This window comes from Monodelphis domestica, chromosome 5 (genome assembly GCF_027887165.1).
Source record: "Monodelphis domestica isolate mMonDom1 chromosome 5, mMonDom1.pri, whole genome shotgun sequence".
Classification (NCBI taxonomy): Eukaryota; Metazoa; Chordata; class Mammalia; order Didelphimorphia; family Didelphidae; genus Monodelphis; species Monodelphis domestica.
The window spans coordinates 204,434,919-204,452,806 of record NC_077231.1 but is presented as its reverse complement, the minus strand read 5'-3'; the positions used below and the strand labels follow the sequence as shown (position 1 = coordinate 204,452,806).

At 40.5% G+C, this 17,888-nt stretch overlaps 1 long non-coding RNA gene across 1 annotated transcript in view; it reads right to left on the bottom strand.

Moving 5' to 3' along the window:
• Window positions 1-4,253: 4,253 nt before the first annotated feature.
• Window positions 4,254-17,888, bottom strand: part of LOC103104673 (uncharacterized) — a 53,808-nt gene continuing 40,173 nt past the window's right edge. Inside the window, exon 3 of the long non-coding RNA XR_008912303.1 lies at window positions 4,254-4,866. This is a non-coding gene — a long non-coding RNA (uncharacterized LOC103104673). The remainder of the gene's footprint in view (window positions 4,867-17,888) is intronic.

Sequence of the window (17,888 nt, the reverse complement as noted above, 5' to 3'; positions counted from 1 at the left end):
AAGTCTCTCAGGCTCAGAATAGTTAAAGAGGAAAGAGAAACCAGTAAGTCTCTGGTGATGATGTTCAGTCCTCTCTGATTTTTCGTGACTTCATTCACGGTTTTCATGGCAGAGATACATCTCTTTTGCTGATGAGGAAACTGAGACAGAGTTAAGTGACATGCTCAGGGTCACACAGCTAGTTAGTATCCAAGTCAGCTTTGAACTCAGATATTCCTAACTATTGGCCCAGTGCTCTATCCAATATGCCACTTAGCTGACCACAGCTCTAGTATCTCTCAGATATTTCAGATAATTCCAAGCCCCATTCAAAGCACAAAGGTCTTGCTTGATCTATCTGGAGGTGCAAGAACCAGAAAAAGACTTCCTTGCTATTTGGGAGGATCTATAGGAATTGAAAGGGACTTGTCAAAAGTCACATAACGCATGAGTGGCAGTTCTAGGAATAGAACTTCTCACTCTCCATCTGAGACCTGAGATCCTGGCTCTTTTTGTCTTTCTCTTTACATTCTGCTTTCTTGTCTTCCTCTCTTCCACACATCTCAATTCCATCCTTGTCCCCAACTTAGCAGAGCAGCAGCTTGGAGAATGCTAGCACAGGACCTATTTGGAGGATCTAAGGTCAAGGTGGGAAGAGACTCAGAGAGCTGAATGAATGAAGATGAGCACATGGAGACTCTAATAACCTCTTCCTGCTGACTTAGTCACTCCTTCCCAATAGTGCCATGTCCTCCCCACCCCCTTCCCCCTGCTCCATAGCTAAATGGTACACACAGAATCTCCAGCTTCTCTTTTCTTCCAATGCCCCCATACTTCTAGGAAGAAAAAAAGAAAAACATGGGAAATTGCTGCTTAATGCTCCCTCCCCTCCCTCTAATAGAGTTCTTACTTATAAATATTGAAGAGACATGCTCTGCCAAGCTCAGAAAAGTACCATTGTCTGATGGCAGTTTGACTCCCCCTCCTCTTGTCTCCCAGAGCAACCCCTCCCTATAGGATGCAAAAGGGAGAGGGAACCCTCGTCTTCTGAGGCAAAGAAAGAGAATTGTATAGTAGATGGATTATCAGGGCTACAACAGGAGGATCAGTGAATGGGACAAGGGTGAGAATTCTGCCCCCATTCAAATGGACAGCTGGCTCTCTGCCAAAAGAGAGATTTCCCAAAGATGTAGAAGGTCCTGAAAAGAGGCATGTTCCCAGGCCCCAGAATGAGGGGCATCTCCTAGGAAGAAGCAAAAAGCTAGGAAAGAGGCTATTCCCTAAAGGAAGAAGACAGTGTCTTGGAGACCCAGAGAAAAGGAAAGACCAGGCATTTTCTATAGGCTGTGGTTAAAAGGAAGTAACTGGAAATCCAAGGCTATGATTATGAGATGGTCTTATAGAAAGGTTCAGGGTGCAGAGAAACAACAATCATAGGGGACTCTTCAACCCTGACTGACCTTGGGCTATTCTAGTTTATCTAATCCCATCCAAACCCACTCTATCCTACTTTATTCTATCCAATTCAATTCAGTTCAATTCTTAAAAAAAGAAATGAAGAAAATAACAATGAATTTAGATACTCGGCATAGGAAGGCAGAGATGAACGCAAGTGTCATGGATAGAAAGCCGACTACAGAGTCAGAAAAGACCTAAGTTCAAGGCCTACTTCTAAACTATATGTGACTCAAGGCAAGCCACTTGGTGTTATCCCCAATCAATTCTCTAAGACAAAAATTGAAGAATAGTGGCCATTCTCTCACCAGGAGCCCTCTTACCAGGGGGGTTCCCTGTTCTGATGAAATCACAGACCCAGACAAAACAAAAATTGCAAGACACTCTGCTAAGGCACTGGACAAGAAGTATTTCCTGCCCTCAAAGAGTTTATGTTCTACTGACATGGAGAGAACATATACATGGGAAAATGAAAAATATATACAACATAGTACAGAATGGTTTCAGGGGAAAGAAAGTGCCATTAAATAGTGGAATCAGAAAAAAGCATCTAAGCTGTGAAGCTAGAGCTCTTCTGAGGTAAAGGTGAGGAGAGAATGTATTCTAGACAAGAAGTACCACTTGTACAAATATAAGAAGGCCAGAGGTTGACTGCCATATAAGAGGAGCATACATACATATGTATATATGGCAGGGTCATCTAGGTGGCTCAGCAAATAGAGAGTCAGGCCAGGAGACATGAGGTCCTGGGTTCAAATCTGACCCCAGACACTTCATATCTGTATAAATCTGAGCAAATCTCTTTATCCCAATTGCCTAGCTCTTAATGCTCTTCTGTCTTGTAACTGATGTTTAGCATTGATTCTAATACAGAAAGTAAGGGGTTTTTTTTAAAGGATAGTAGATGAATACTGCTAAATTTCAAGGAATTTGTGGTAGAGCAGCTTCTTCTTGCTCTTTTGTGGTCAAGATGACAAAATGATTTGTAAAATGGTGGGTTAAGGAAAGATGTATTGTCTATGACCCTGAAGAGGGAGAAACAACCCCATGATTGAGGACAGCCCCATAGCAGAGCCCATCAGCAGATTTCCTGGGCAGTTTCACCAGGATACATAATAAATTTCAATTGTTATTTCCCATGGGCCAGATATGGTACCACCCCAAAGATGGCACCCATGCATTAGACCTTCCTCCTGTTCTCCTGAAGTGCTCCTTTTCCAGTTATTCAGCTGACCCTATTGAAGTGCATAGGGGTCTTGATGTGGAGACTCTACAGATGGGTAGTTACAAACCAAATTTATTCCTTGAATTAGCTTGGCATGAGTAAGGTTCAAGTTGTTATTAATGTCTTCAGTCCTTGGTTTACCTTTACTGCCACCTTCAGACTTTGAGAAGCTGTCCCCTAAAATTCTATAGGTCACTAAGGAAGTTCTTTATTCTATGGGACCCAGTCCTTCTCCCAGTCTAGGACAAAAACCATTCTTCTAATCCAACATTGTAGATTATGTTCACATAATTTTCCTAAATTCAGACATAAGTCTTCAGTGATTACTGCATTTTAGGCACTGTGCTAAGTGATGGGGATAAACAAAAAGAAAAAAAGTCCCTATTCTAAAGGATCTTGCATTCTAATGGCACACAACACAAAAGATAGAGGCAGCAAGGTGGCACAGTAGATAGGGGGTTGGGCCTAGAATCAAGAAGACTCCTCTTCCTGAGTTCAAATCTGACTTCAGTCATTATAGCTATGTGACCTTGGACAATTCACTTTACCCTGTTTTCTTCAGTTTCTTCATCTATAAAATGAATTAGAAAAGGAAATAGCAAACCACTCCAATAATTTCTGCCCCAAACTGGATCACAGAGTTGGATGCAACTGAATCAACAGCAACACATGCATACAAGCTTAAAAGGGAGAAGAAGATAAGGAATAGAAGCATCTTGCTCTGGGGTATGGTCAAGAAGTTCTGAGAGTACCTTGATGGGAAATGAAGACATGACTGGCCTGGGTTTTCCTTCTAAAATGGAAATTCTGGGAAAAGCTATCCAATTACTGGGAGAGGTCACTTGGGCCCCCTGAACTTTTCTTTTCCTGGTACCCAACCAATCAAGAACAAAATTCTAAAATCAATACTCCTGCTCTCCATCACTCAGTGTATCTTCTTGCTCTCTGAACCAAGATTTCTAAGCACTATGAGTTTCTTCCCATCTCTGTGAATCCACATCACCTGAATAATTAGTGATACAGGGTCCATCCATGTATCTTCTCCATTCTAGCAATAGCATGAACATGAACATGTATAAAATGTAATTACATTTTGATTATGCTAGCCTTAGTGAGAGTGAGATTATTCTCCAAATGATTTCAGAGAGATATGTTTGTTTGTTTTCCCCCTACGTGCATAACCTTGGCTTCTTTAGCACTGAGTTATAGCTAAATGTTCCCAGTAACAACTGTTGAACCTACTTCCTGTGTGACCTAGAACAAGCCATTTCAACCCTCTGAGACACACTTTGCTCATCTGTCAAAATAAGTAGTTTAGACTAAATTGTCTCCAAGTTCTCTTCTGTGTTCCTAAGATAAAGAAGTGGTGGGGTTCTGAGGAAAGATCTTTGATTCAAGTTGGACAACCTAGTTTCAGGCCCCACCTCTGGCATCTACTATCTGTGTGACATTTGGCAATTCCTTTAATCTCCCTGAAACTCAGTTTCTTCACCTATAAAATAAGGGGTTGGACTAGATGCCCTGTAAGGTCCCTTCTAAATCTGTGATCTTTGATGTATGAATAAGTTCAGGACACAAAGGCAAATTACACAGAATCACAAATGCGCTATCCTTATGAAACAACAGTTTCATTTGTAGCTCTGCCAAAAATGGAAAGAAAAGGCTGTAATCACCATATAATAAACTCTGAGCTCCAAGTCTCAGTTCTATTTGTCTTCAATACGAGTCTTCCATACTTAGATGAATCTATGTGCTCCCTAATGTTGGTACCTCGCCAATGTTGGGGGTATGAGGTATTCAGGGAGGACTAGGACCTCTGGTGGGAGGACATACCAAGCCCTTTTCAGGGCTGCTCATCCACCTTTGCTACTTGTGCATGCACTTGCTACCCAGTTCTCATCTGTGGCTCTAAGAAGCAGTAGTATGTTTATGGCCACATCACAGTAAACCTGTCTCAGAAGGTTGGCAAAATCCCTCATTGATGTGAGGATGGTGGGGGAAGGATGACTACCCCAAGCATGTGAAGACTTCTCCAGAAGAATGGGAGGGTGAAAACAATTTCTTCCAACAGCCATGATGGTGGATGAAGCAGCCACTGTAGAGAATTTAGAGCTTGCTCAGACATCAAAGATGACAAGGTCATCCACTTCATTCTGGGCCATCACCAGTCATCCTGATTTTTGTCTTGCTTTTGGACTTCAGTGGTTCTGGAAGAGAGAGTAAGGTTGATGACTTTGTTGAACTCTGCCTCACTTAAATCTAATTCATGCACAAGTCAAGATATTCCCTATGATGGAAATGGTCTTTCTTAAAAACAAAAGATGAACAACTTCCAAAATGAAGATCATGACCCATCCATTTCTGCCCACCTTGTATATCTTTTGCTGACTTCCTTCCATAATCTTCCAAGGAAGCCTCTCTGACATACTTGGGGACTTCCCTCTAATGCTCATCTGATAGGTAATTACTATGCAGTCTAGTCTCTATTGCTTATGTTTCTCTATCACTACATTATCTTTTTTTCTGATACAAAATTTCTCTAATGATATGCCTTATGTTGTTTCTCCTGTGTAATTCATTTGAAACATATTGCAGTCTGTTGAATCACCCTGTGACTCTCTATTGCCCTTTGGGTAAAGCCACAACTTCCATCCTTTAGAGACTTTGACATTCCGGGACTCAAAGCCACATAAGATGACAAAGATGTTTCTGGGAGAAATGTTGGTGCTTCAGAAAGAAAGAAAAATAATAAAGGCACCATTTTTCCAGAAGTGATCCAGCCAAATCTCCCTCTTGTGGACATTTCTAGGTCTAGCTCAAGATCCATTTGCAGTGTCTATCCAATATATTCCAACCTGTCAGTAGAAATAAGGAAAAGTTGGAATTTTTTAAATATTCAAGCTAAGAAAATCAGTTGGAATCAAAGTATATCCAGAGTTCATATACAAAATATTTGTGGAGAGGAGGCAGAGGTCTAGGGAGTCTTGGGTTGGCAATCATGATACCAGGATATATTAGATATTATCAGAGTACTAGAAGCCTAATAGAGAGTGTGAAAAGTCAGGTAATATAAGTAATCAGGGTAATTCAAGTGCGAGGCCCTGCAGGCCTTGGGCTATAATGTGGCAGGAAAAGCCCTTAAACTTTAGTAAAAATTTTAATTTAATTTAGTTTAAAAAAAAAACAAAAACAAAAACCTGAGTTCAAATCTCAGATCTTCCACTTAAAAGTTGTGGGAGACTTCCAGTTAAGATGGCGGCTTAGAGAAAGCTAAAGTTCAGATCTCCAGAAACCCTTCCCTATCGAACTCAAACTATATGTTCCTAGGGCACTGAAATTCAAAACAATCAACAGCATAGACCCCGGGAATCTGCCTCCTGGGCCTGGACCTGGATCAAAAGGTACGCCTCCCCCAAAAGCCAGAACCCGAGATCACTCGGACCTAAGGGGTAGGCAGAAGGAAGGTCCCAGGACCCATCCCCCCAACCCAGAGCGCTGAGTCCAAGGCAGCAGAGGGAACCTCAGAGCCTCAGGGCTGGCTATTCTGAAGGCCACCTCCTGAAAACAACCTGACTCAGACGAAGGGGCACCCAGACAGCAGGGAAACAGAGAGAGACTGGGGGGGGGGGAGCTTGTAACCCCCTGGCTAGAACCTTCTATCCGAGTCTCACAGAAGGTCCCTGCCTCAGGGCATACTCAGTTCAACCCAGGGAAAGCTAATCCTAATAGGAGCCCTTGGAGCTCTGGGAAGCCATGGCCCCTCTCCCCTCAGAGTGCTGGCTCACCTGGCCAGCTAAGGCACAGAAACAAACACCCCATGGAAAGGGTCGAGACAGGCTCAGAGGGTGGAAGTAAGGCAACGGAGAAGCATCAGGAGGGAACCGAGGAGGGCAGTAACACGGAAACACCAGCAATTCCTAGCTTCCCCGGGAAGACTGAACAACAACTGCATAGAAGGGACAATCTGCCTAGGGCTAAAACCTCTGAACACCAGACAGAGATAAGAAAAGCTAGTCCTCCCCACTCAGATGGCAAACTCCACAGAAGCACAAAAGCCCCAAAATTCCAAGAAAAACAAGAACAAGGGGGTGACTTTGGATACATTTTATGGAGCAAAAATACAAAATACAGAGGAGATAGAAGAGGAAACACAAGCAAATGCTTCAAAACCTTCCAAAGGAAATGGAAACTCTCCACAAACCCATGAAGAATTTGAATCGGAAAGGATCAAAAAGATGGAAGCCCTCTGGGAGGAAAAGTGGGAAATAATGCAAAAGAAATTCACGCATCTACAAAACCAGTTTGACCAAGTGAAAAGGAAAACGAGGCTTTAAAAGTCAGAATCAGGCAACTCAAAGACAATGAGCAAGAATTAATAAAGCAAAGCCAAAAGACCAAGAAATTAGAAGAGAACATAAAATATCTTCCTGACAAGGTGACAGTCTTGGAAAATAGAGGTAGAAGAGATAATTTAAGAATAATTGGACTTCCAGAAAAGCCAGAAACAAACAGCAAACTTGACATTGTAATACAAGATATAATCAAAGAAAATTGCCCAGAGATTCTAGAACAAGGGGGCAATACAGCCACTGACAGAGCTCACAGAACATCCTCTACACTAAACCCCCAAAAGACAACTCCCAGGAATGTAATTGCCAAATTCCAAAGCTCTCAAACAAAAAAAAATCCTACAGGAATCCAGAAAAAGACAATTTAGATATAAAGGAATGCCAATCAGGGTCACACAAGACCTTGCAAGTTCCACTCTGAATTATCATAAGGCATGGAACATGATTTTCAGAAAGGCAAGAGAGCTGGGTCTTCAAGAATCAGCTATCCAGCAAAACTGACTATATACTCCCAAGGGAAAGTATGGGCATTCAACAAAATAGAAGATTTCCAAGTTTTTGCAAAGAAAAGACCAGACCTCTGTGGAAAGTTCCATATCGAAAAACAAAGAGCATGGAATACCTGAAAGGGTAAATATGAAGGAAAGGGAAAAGGAGAAAAATGTTATCTTTTTCTTTTACTCAAACTCTCTTCTATAAGGACTATATTTATATCAATCTATGTATACTAACATGTGGGGAAAATGTAATGTGTAAATACGGGGAAAAGAAAGACCAAATAGAATAATCTTTCTCACACAAAGATTCACATGGGAAGGGGAGGGGAAGAAAAAACTCCTATAAGGAGAGGAAGAGAGGGGTTTTTTACTTAAACCTTAATCTCAGGGAAATCAACTCTGAGAGGGAAAAACATCCAGATCCATTGGGATCTTGAATTCTATCTTACCCAACAAGGGAAGGGAGAAGGGAAAACCAAGGGGGGAGGGGGGAGGGAACACAAAAAAGGGAGGGAAAAAGAGGGGGGAGGGGGAAAGAACAAAAAGGGAGGGACTAAAAGGGGAAACATATCAAGGGAGGGGACAAGGGGGACCAATTTAAAGCAGATCACTGGACTAAAAGGTAGAGCTGAAGAAGAAAAGTTGGAATTAGGGAAGGATATCAAAATGCCAGGGAGTCCACAAGTGACGGTCATAACTTTGAACGTGAATGGGATGAACTCACCCATAAAATGTAGAAGAATAGCAGAATGGGTTAGAATCCAAAACCCTACCATATGTTGTCTTCAAGAAACACACATGAGGCGGGTTGACACCCTAAGGTCAGATTTAAAGGATGGAGTAAGACCTTCTGGGCCTCAACTGAGAGAAAGAAGGCAGCAGTGGTAATCATGATATCTGATAAAGCCAAAGCAAAAATAGACCTGATAAAAAGGGATAGGGAAGGTAATTATATTTTGTTAAAAGGGACTTTGGATAATGAGGAAATATCACTAATCAACATGTATGCACCAAATAATATAGCACCCAAATTTCTAATGGAGAAATTAGGAGAATTGAAGGAAGAAATAGACAGTAAAACCATATTAGTGGGAGACTTGAACCAACCATTATCAAATTTAGATAAATCAAATAAAAAAATAAATAAGAAAGAGGTGAAAGAAGTGAATGAAATCTTAGAAAAATTAGAATTAATAGACATATGGAGAAAAATAAGTAGGGATAAAAAGGAATACACCTTCTTCTCAGCACCACATGGCACATTCACAAAGATTGACCATACATTAGGTCACAGAACATGGCACACAAATGCAGAAAAGCAGAAATAATAAATGCAGCCTTTTCAGATCACAAGGCAATAAAAATAATGATCGGTAATGGTACATGGAAAACCAAATCAAAAACTAATTGGAAATTAAACAATATGATACTCCAAAATCGTTTAGTTAGAGAAGAAATCATAGAAACAACAATTTCATCGAGGAAAATGACAATGGCGAGACATCCTTTCAAACCTTTTGGGATGCAGCCAAAGCGGTAATCAGAGGTAAATTCATATCCCTGAGTGCATATATTAACAAACTAGGTAGAGCAGAGATCAATCAATTGGAAATGCAAATAAAAAACTCGAAAGCGATCAAATTTAAAACCCCAGCAGAAAACCAAACTAGAAATCCTAAAAATTAAGGGAGAAATTAATAAAATCGAAAGTGATAGAACTATTGATTTAATAAATGAGACAAGAAGCTGGTACTTTGAAAAAACAAACAAAATAGACAAAGTACTGGTCAATATTAAAAAAAGGAAGGAAGAAAAGCAAATTAACAGCATCAAAGATGAAAAGGGGGACATCACCTCCGATGAAGAGGAAATTAAGGCAATCATTAAAAATTACTTTGCCCAATTATATGGCAATAAATACACCAATTTAGGAGAAATGGATGAATATATACAAAAATACAAACTGCCTAGACTAACAGAAGAAGAAATAGAATTCTTAAATAATCCCATATCAGAAAATGAAATCCAACAAGCCATCAAAGAACTTCCTAAGAAAAAATCCCCAGGGCCTGATGAATTCACCAGTGAATTCTATCAAACATTCAGAGAACAGTTAATCCCAATACTATACAAACTATTTGACATAATAAGCAAAGAGGGAGTTCTACCAAACTCCTTTTATGACACAAACATGGTACTGATTCCAAAACCAGGCAGGTCAAAAACAGAGAAAGAAAACTATAGGCCAATCTCCCTAATGAATATAGATGCAAAAATCTTAAATAGGATACTAGCAAAAAGACTCCAGCAAGTGATCAGAAGGGTCATCCACCATGATCAAGTAGGATTTATACCATGGATGCAGGGCTGGTTCAATATTAGGAAAACCATCCACATAATTGACCACATCAACAAGCAAACCAACAAGAACCATATGATTATCTCAATAGATGCAGAAAAAGCCTTTGATAAAATACCACACCCATTCCTATTAAAAACACTAGAAAGCATGGGAATAGAAGGGTCGTTCCTAAAAATAATAAACAGTATATATCTAAAACCATCAGCTAATATCATCTGCAATGGGGATAAACTAGATGCATTCCCAATAAGATCAGGAGTGAAACAAGGATTCCCATTATCACCTCTACTATTTGACATTGTACTAGAAACACTAGCAGTAGCAATCAGAGAAGAAAAAGAAAAAGAAGGCATCAAAATAGGTAAGGAGGAGACCAAGTTATCACTCTTTGCAGATGACATGATGGTCTACTTAAAGAATCCTAAAGATTCAACCAAAAAACTAATTGAAATAATCAACAACTTTAGCAAAGTTGCAGGATACAAAATAAACCCACGTAAATCATCAGCATTTCTATATATCTCCAACACAGCTCAGCAGCAAAAACTAGAAAGAGAAATGCCATTCAAAATCACCTTAGACAAAATAAAATACCTAGGAATCTATCTCCTGAGACAAACACAGGAACTATATGAACACAACTACAAAACACTCTCCACACAACTAAAACTAGACTTGAGCAATTGGAAAAACATTAACTGCTCATGGATAGGACGAGCCAATATAATAAAAATGACCATCCAAACCAAACTTATTTATCTATTTAGTGCCATACCCATTGAACTCCCAAAAAATTTCTTTACTGATTTAGAAAAAAAACATAACAAAATTCATTTGGAACAACAAAAGATCAAGGATATCCAGGGAAATAATGAAAAAAAAAACACAAATGATGGGGGCCTTGCAGTCCCAGACCTCAAACTATATTACAAAGCAGCAGTCATCAAAACAATTTGGTACTGGCTAAGAGACAGAAAGGAGGATCAGTGGAATAGACTGGGGGAAAGCGACCTCAGCAAGACAGTATACGATAAACCCAAAGATCCCAGCATTTGGGACAAAAATCCACTATTCGATAAAAACTGCTGGGAAAATTGGAAGACAGTGTGGGAGAGATTAGAAATAGATCAACACCTCACACCCTACACCAAGATAAATTCAAAATGGGTGAATGACTTAAACATAAAACCATAAGTAAATTGGATAAACACAGAATAGTATACATGTCAGACCTTTGGGAGGGGAAAGGCTTTAAAACCAAGCAAGACATAGAAAGAATCACAAAATGTAAAATAAATAATTTCGACTACAGCAAATTAAAAAGCTTTTGTACAAACAAAACCAATGTAACTAAAATCAGAAGGGAAACAACAAATTGGGAAAAAATCTTCATAGAAACCTCTGACAAAGGTTTAATTACTCATATTTATAAAGAGCTAAATCAATTGTACAAAAAAGCAAGCCATTCTCCAATTGATAAATAGGCAAGGGACATGGATAGGCAGTTCTCAGATAAAGAAATCAAAACTATTAACAAGCACATGAAGAAGTGTTCTAAATCTCTTGTAATCAGAGAGATACAAATCAAAACAACTCTGAGGTATCACCTCACACCTAGCAGATTGGATAACATGATAGCAAAGGAAAGTAATGAATGCTGGAGGGGATGTGGCAAAGTGGGGACATTAATTCATTGCTGGTGGAGTTGTGAACTGATCCAACCATTCTGGAGGGCAATTTGGAACTATGCCCAAAGGGTGACAAAAGAATGCCTATCCGTTGATCCAGCCATAGCACTGCTGGGTCTGTACCCCAAAGAGATAATGGAGAAAAAGACCTGTATAAGAATATTCGAGTAAGAGTGGCTGCCTCGGGGACTTCCGGTTAAGATGGCGGCTTAGAGAAAGCTAAAGCTCAGATCTCCTGAAAACCCTTCCCCACCGATCTCAAACGATAAGCTCCTAAGGCGCCGAAATTCAAAACGATCAACAGCACAGACCCTGGGAACCCTCCTCCTGGACCTGGACCCGGATCAAAAGGTACGGCTCCCCTTAAAAGCCAGAACCCGAGATCCCTCGGACCTCAGGGGTAGGAGCGCAGAGTCCAAGGCTCCCGGAAGCCGCAGCCCGGCGGGGCTCAGAGAGCAGAACCCTCAGGGCCTTCTACAGTCCAGGTGAAAGTTACTGCCTGGGGCTTCCGCTGCAGAGAGCTGGTCGAAACAACAGCAACCCTCAGGGCGGGCAAGACAGCCTCACAGGCTGGATCCTGCTATCCAAGTCTCAGTGAAAGTCCTCGCCCTCGGAGCTTGGGCTAGCTGCAGCCCATCCCCCCGCAGGCCGACGAAACAGCCTCATGGCCAGCGATTCTGAAGGCAACTTCCGGAAAGCGAGCCGGGGGAGAGTGTGGCCTCGTGGTCCGACCCTTCCATTCCAGTTCCAGTGAGGCATATTCAGTTTAACCCAGGGAAAGCTCATAGAACCATCTGCCCAGGACTAAAGCCTCTGAACACTAGACAGAGACAAGAAAAACTAATCCTCCACAGTCAGAAATGGCAAACTCCACAGAACCACAGAAGCCCCAAAATACCAAGAAAAATAAGAAGAAAGGGGCGACTTTGGACACATTCTATGGAGCCAAAATACAAAATACAGAGCAGACAGAAGATAATATAAAAGAAAATGCTCCAAAACCTTCCAAAGGAAATGGAAACTCTCCACAAACCTATGAAGAATTTGAATCAGAAATGACCAAAAAGATGGAAGCCTTCTGGGAGGAAAAGTTGGAAATAATGCAAAAGAAATTCACGCATCTACAAAACCAGTTTGACCAAACTGTAAAAGAAAACCAGGCTTTAAAGGCCAGAATCAGGCAGCTGGAAGACAACGATCGTGTAAAAGAGCAAGAATCAATAAAGCAAAGCCAAAATACCAAGAAATTAGAAGAGAACATAAAATATCTCACCGACAAGGTGATAGATCTGGAAAATAGGGGGAGAAGGGATAATTTAAGAATAATTGGACTCCCAGAAAACCCAGAAATAAACACAAAACTGGACATGGTGATACAAGATATAATCAAAGAAAATTGCCCAGAGATTCTAGAACAAGGGGGCAATACAGCCACTGACAGAGCTCACAGAACACCTTCTACACTAAACCCCCAAAAGACAACTCCCAGGAATGTAATTGCCAAATTCCAAAGCTATCAAATAAAAGAAAAAATCCTACAGGAAGCCAGAAAAAGACAATTTAGATATAAAGGAATGCCAATCAGGGTCACCCAAGACCTTGCAAGTTCTACTCTGAATGATCGTAAGGCATGGAACATGATCTTCAGAAAGGCAAGAGAGCTGGGTCTCCAACCAAGAATCAGCTACCCAGGAAAACTGACTATATACTTCCAAGGGAAAGTATGGGCATTCAACAAAATAGAAGACTTCCAACTTTTTGCAAAGAAAAGACCAGAGCTCTGTGGAAAGTTTGATACCGAAAATCAAAGAGCAAGGAATACCTGAAAAGGTAAATATTAAGGAAAGGGGAAAATGTTATCTTCTTCTTTTACTCAAACTCTCTTCTATAAGGACTACATTTATATCAACCTATGTATACTAACATGTGGGGAAAATGTAATGTATAAATAGGGGGTAAAGAAAGACCAAATAGAATAATCATTCTCACACAAAGATTCACATGGGAAGGGGAGGGGAAGAAAACTCCTATAAGAAGGAGAGGAAGAGAGGGGGGGGTTACTTAAACCTCAATCTCAGGGAAATCAGCTCTGAGAGGGAAAAACATCCAGATCCATTGGGATCTTGAATTCTATCTTACCCAACAAGGGTAAGGAGAAGGGAAAACCAAGGGGGGGGAGGGGGAGATGGAGAACAAAAAGGGAGGGAAAGAGAGGGGAGAGGGGGAGGGAACAAAAAGGGAGGGACTAAAAAGGGAAACATCAAGGGAGGGGACAAGGGGGACTGTTTCAAAGTAAATCACTGGACTAAAAGGTAGAGCCGAAGAAGAAAAGGTTAGAATTAGGGAAGGCAATCAAAATGCCAGGGAGTCCACAAATGACAATCATAACTTTGAACGTGAATGGGATGAACTCACCCATAAAACGTAGACGAATAGCAGAATGGATTAGAATCCAAAACCCTACCATATGTTGTCTTCAAGAAACACACATGAGGCGGGTTGACACCCACAAGGTCAGAATTAAAGGATGGAGTGTAGCATCCCAAGCATATTCACATCTATGAAATATAGATGACTGTATTACTACTGTGTCTCCAAGCATGAGGCTTTACCGATAAGCTTTGTGAAGGTAACCTTGACCTGATCACGAGACCTATTGCCCAACACAAGTCCATTAACATGTTCGGAGACCAGCCCGGGAAAGCGTGGTTATGTCCTACACGCCCAAAAGGTGTTCCCTCTACCTTGCCACCCAATCTTAATTGTCTATACTTTGTGATGTGGTTACTACGTCCTTGGGAGTACCGCCCAAGCAGGACATGAATAAATTCAGAGGCAATCCCATGAATTTCCTCTTGGCCTTTCTCCCTTCCATGGAGCTCCACTGGGCTCCTCTATCACTATGTCTCTCTCTTCTTGACCTTCTCCTTCCCGGAGGCTGTAACCATCTCGGCCTGCATTCTCTATCTTAATCTCCTCAACCACCTTGTATTCCATTATCCTCATTTTCCGCCTTAAGGAAAATCATAGGGGTTGCCTGCCCTATCCAATCACTGATTTGTCCGTGTCTTTCATTTCCACCCTGGTTCTCGGTTCCTACCTCTCCTCGGGTCCCATCACAAAGGTGAGCCCCTTCCCTTGTGGGACCCTGCTGGTCAGGGAAGTCCATTAAGGAAAACCCCACACTTGGCACCCCGGATTTGGGAGCGAAATTCCTTTGTCCCAGGCATTCAAGCACGTGCAACTTGAGGAGCGATCACTGAGGTACGGAATCACAAAGGCGTGACCTTGCAGGTGGCCTCTGACGGTAAGAAACGTCTTTTATTTCAATTTCTTATTTTAGAAATTATCTAGAACCACGGGTCCATAAGCCTCATCATATACTCGTCACCTTAGACGGTTAATGTCTCTGATTGAGCAGAAAGGTATTGAGATCTCTGAAGCATTGCTTAAATAGGCACTGAAGCAAAATCTGAATTCCCAGCAAGGGGAGTTCCCAAAGTGCAGCTATGAGATCTCATTGGTAAAAGAAAAAACGAGGCAGTATCAGAAAGAAAGACAAAATATCACAAGTCAGTTGGAATACTTGGGAAACTACAAGGATGGCCTTGACGGCACAACCTGTGCAGACTTTAGGCATCACAGGTGCTGGAAAGCCAAGCCTCAGTCTAACCCTAATTCTCAGAATGCCGAAGGTCCCTCCACCTGTGGAGGAAAAAGCCTCTGCTCAAACCTATCTCTTAGGGCAGATGGCCGAGAGAGCGCCATTGGCAAGTCTAACACTTTCTCCTAATCTTTTCACTATGGAGGATTCCATTCTAAAAAGCGCAGAAGCCATGACGTTCAATGCGTTTGGCTCACAGCTCCCTCCTCTACCTTTTAAAATGTGGGAAATGAGGCAAAGGGCGTTAAACGCAAAGCCATTTCAGCATCCCGATCATAAGGTAGAAGGATCTTTCCAAATGCAAGAGGAAGTCTCTTCCTCAGAAGCTTTCAGCTTTCTCCAGCCACCTTCATCCTTTAAGGCTTCTTGTCTTGTGCAGCCCGCCCCCTCCCCCGAAGAACTCTGCAAGCCAAAACAGCATTAAGGAGGCTACAGATAGCCCCCTGCAAAGGAGAAGCAGGATTTCTAGATTGTGCCATAACATGCAAAAATATGGGAAGCTCTCAGCATTACAGAGCTGATCAAAACTCTTTAGCAACAAATTTTACACCAGATGATTGGAAATTAAGAAAAATATTACCTGCTGCTAAGAGCACATGGATTCTGATTAAAGTGCTACATTAAACAAGGAGGATTGACTTATCTCTCAGTCTTTTGCTCTTCCTTTCACTAAAGATACTAACAATATACTTAACTCACTTTCTTCAGCCAACTGATCTATCCTTGCTCTCTCTCCCCTGTCTGTTGCTGCAGAAACAGACAGAAATATTCTATGTCAACCTCTGCCTCCACCCATGCTTAATGTAGTATTATGATCATTTAAATTTATAGAAATAAGCAGGTAGAAATGTTTCTTCTACAAAACTTAGAAATGATTCCAATAGTACAGACGGAAGTTTAATTCAGCCTCTGGCCATTGAAATCCTGACTCCTATAGAAATTCAAAGCAGAGTATTAAGCTTCTAGCTAAAGCATACGGGGCTAGATAAGACCAAAACAGACAAGTCCTAGAAACAAACCATTCTTATCAATTAAATATAAGTTCATGGCAAGAAATTTCTTTACTTAAACATTGCTTATTGCAAAAGTGAGGCAAGAAAAAAGCCAAAAATCGTAACTCTGTGCCATAACACGGTCATCTACCAGAAGTTACCTGGCACAGGTGAATGGTGAAAGCTTAATGAGCAAAGCTTAAACTTAGAGCAAACTTTTCATCACTTTGGGCTACTAGCGTAAGGTTAAAGTGCTGTGAGGAGACGATCCCTCACATAAGGACCGTAAGATCATATCAAAGCATGAAAACTATTCCTTAAGAACCTAAAGGAAGACCAGCTTTAAAAAAAGCAGAGCACGTGTTTGCCCTAACTAGGAAGCAGACAGACATTTTGCTCTCATGAGGACAAACAAGCAAAAAGACTTTCTTATCAGCAAACCTCTCCACCAGTTTAGCATTTCTAAAAGGAACAGGCCTTTTGAAGCAGCACCAGAGAATACAGGAAGAATATTATTTAAATGTAAAGGTATAAACCTGTTATGCAGATCTTTGCTAAGAGATGGTATTATTATGAAGCAAAATTTAAAAAATTAAATTGTCTTAATTTGGATTGGACATGGCAAAATTACATAAGAAGGTCTAATTGTATTTCTTATAAGGCAAAGTTTTAAAGTTAAAAAGTCAGAGAAAGACTTTTGTCATATGCTACAGGAGATATTTTATCTGTAATATTTTAAAAAAGAATCATTATATAACTGTAGGCTAAAAAACAAGGTATAAACACAAATTTATCAAGGTTTTCAGAGGTAAATCCTCATGGACTCTTGCAACCATGTGACTCACTACCAAAACTATTTGGATCTGGAAAGAAAACTTAATTCAGCAGTTTCATAAATTGATCCTGCCATATAGAAGGCAATGCATCTACACCTCAGGTTATAAGTTTTTATGTCAAGTATTGAATATTATCAAAAGCAAAATTAATAATCAGTGCAAATTTTTAATTGACCAACATCAATTGGCATATGCTTTAGAAAACTTTCAAATATATTCCAATTTTAAATATGTAGAAATCATTAAAAATTTTTAAACAGGACATAAGGTCAACAAGGATAAAAATTAGCAGCCATTATTTAAAAACCTGTATAAAGTTAAAAAATTGTTTGTAAAGCATATTACTGCTACTTTATCCAAAAAGCAAATTAATTAAAATTACTCAATATCAAAATAATATAGCATCAATTCTAAATATGAAACACATTCTCAGCATTGCAAAGCCAAGGTGAAATCACTATCAAAGGCAAATGGCCTTGAGGACACTGCTTTTGAGCAGACGCAGATCACTTGCACTCTCTGACACATCAGAGTGCCAAGTCCAGTATTCCTCAATATTTTATGCACACAAGTGAAATTAGCTACCAGTGCAAAATCCTGTGAATGTTATCATGTCACTCATGCACTTCAGACATGTGTCCGAACTAAACATTGTGGACTAAGGGAGGCATTACTACATGCCCCTGTGGTATAAAAATTTTAAAGCTAACATGTGATGGGAGATAATCACTCTCCTGATTCTTAGGATTAAGCTTAAAATGATAAAGTATGCAAAGTTATTACAGATCTTTTAAATAATTGGGCATATCTAACTATTCCAAAACAATTGTGAAGTAACAGT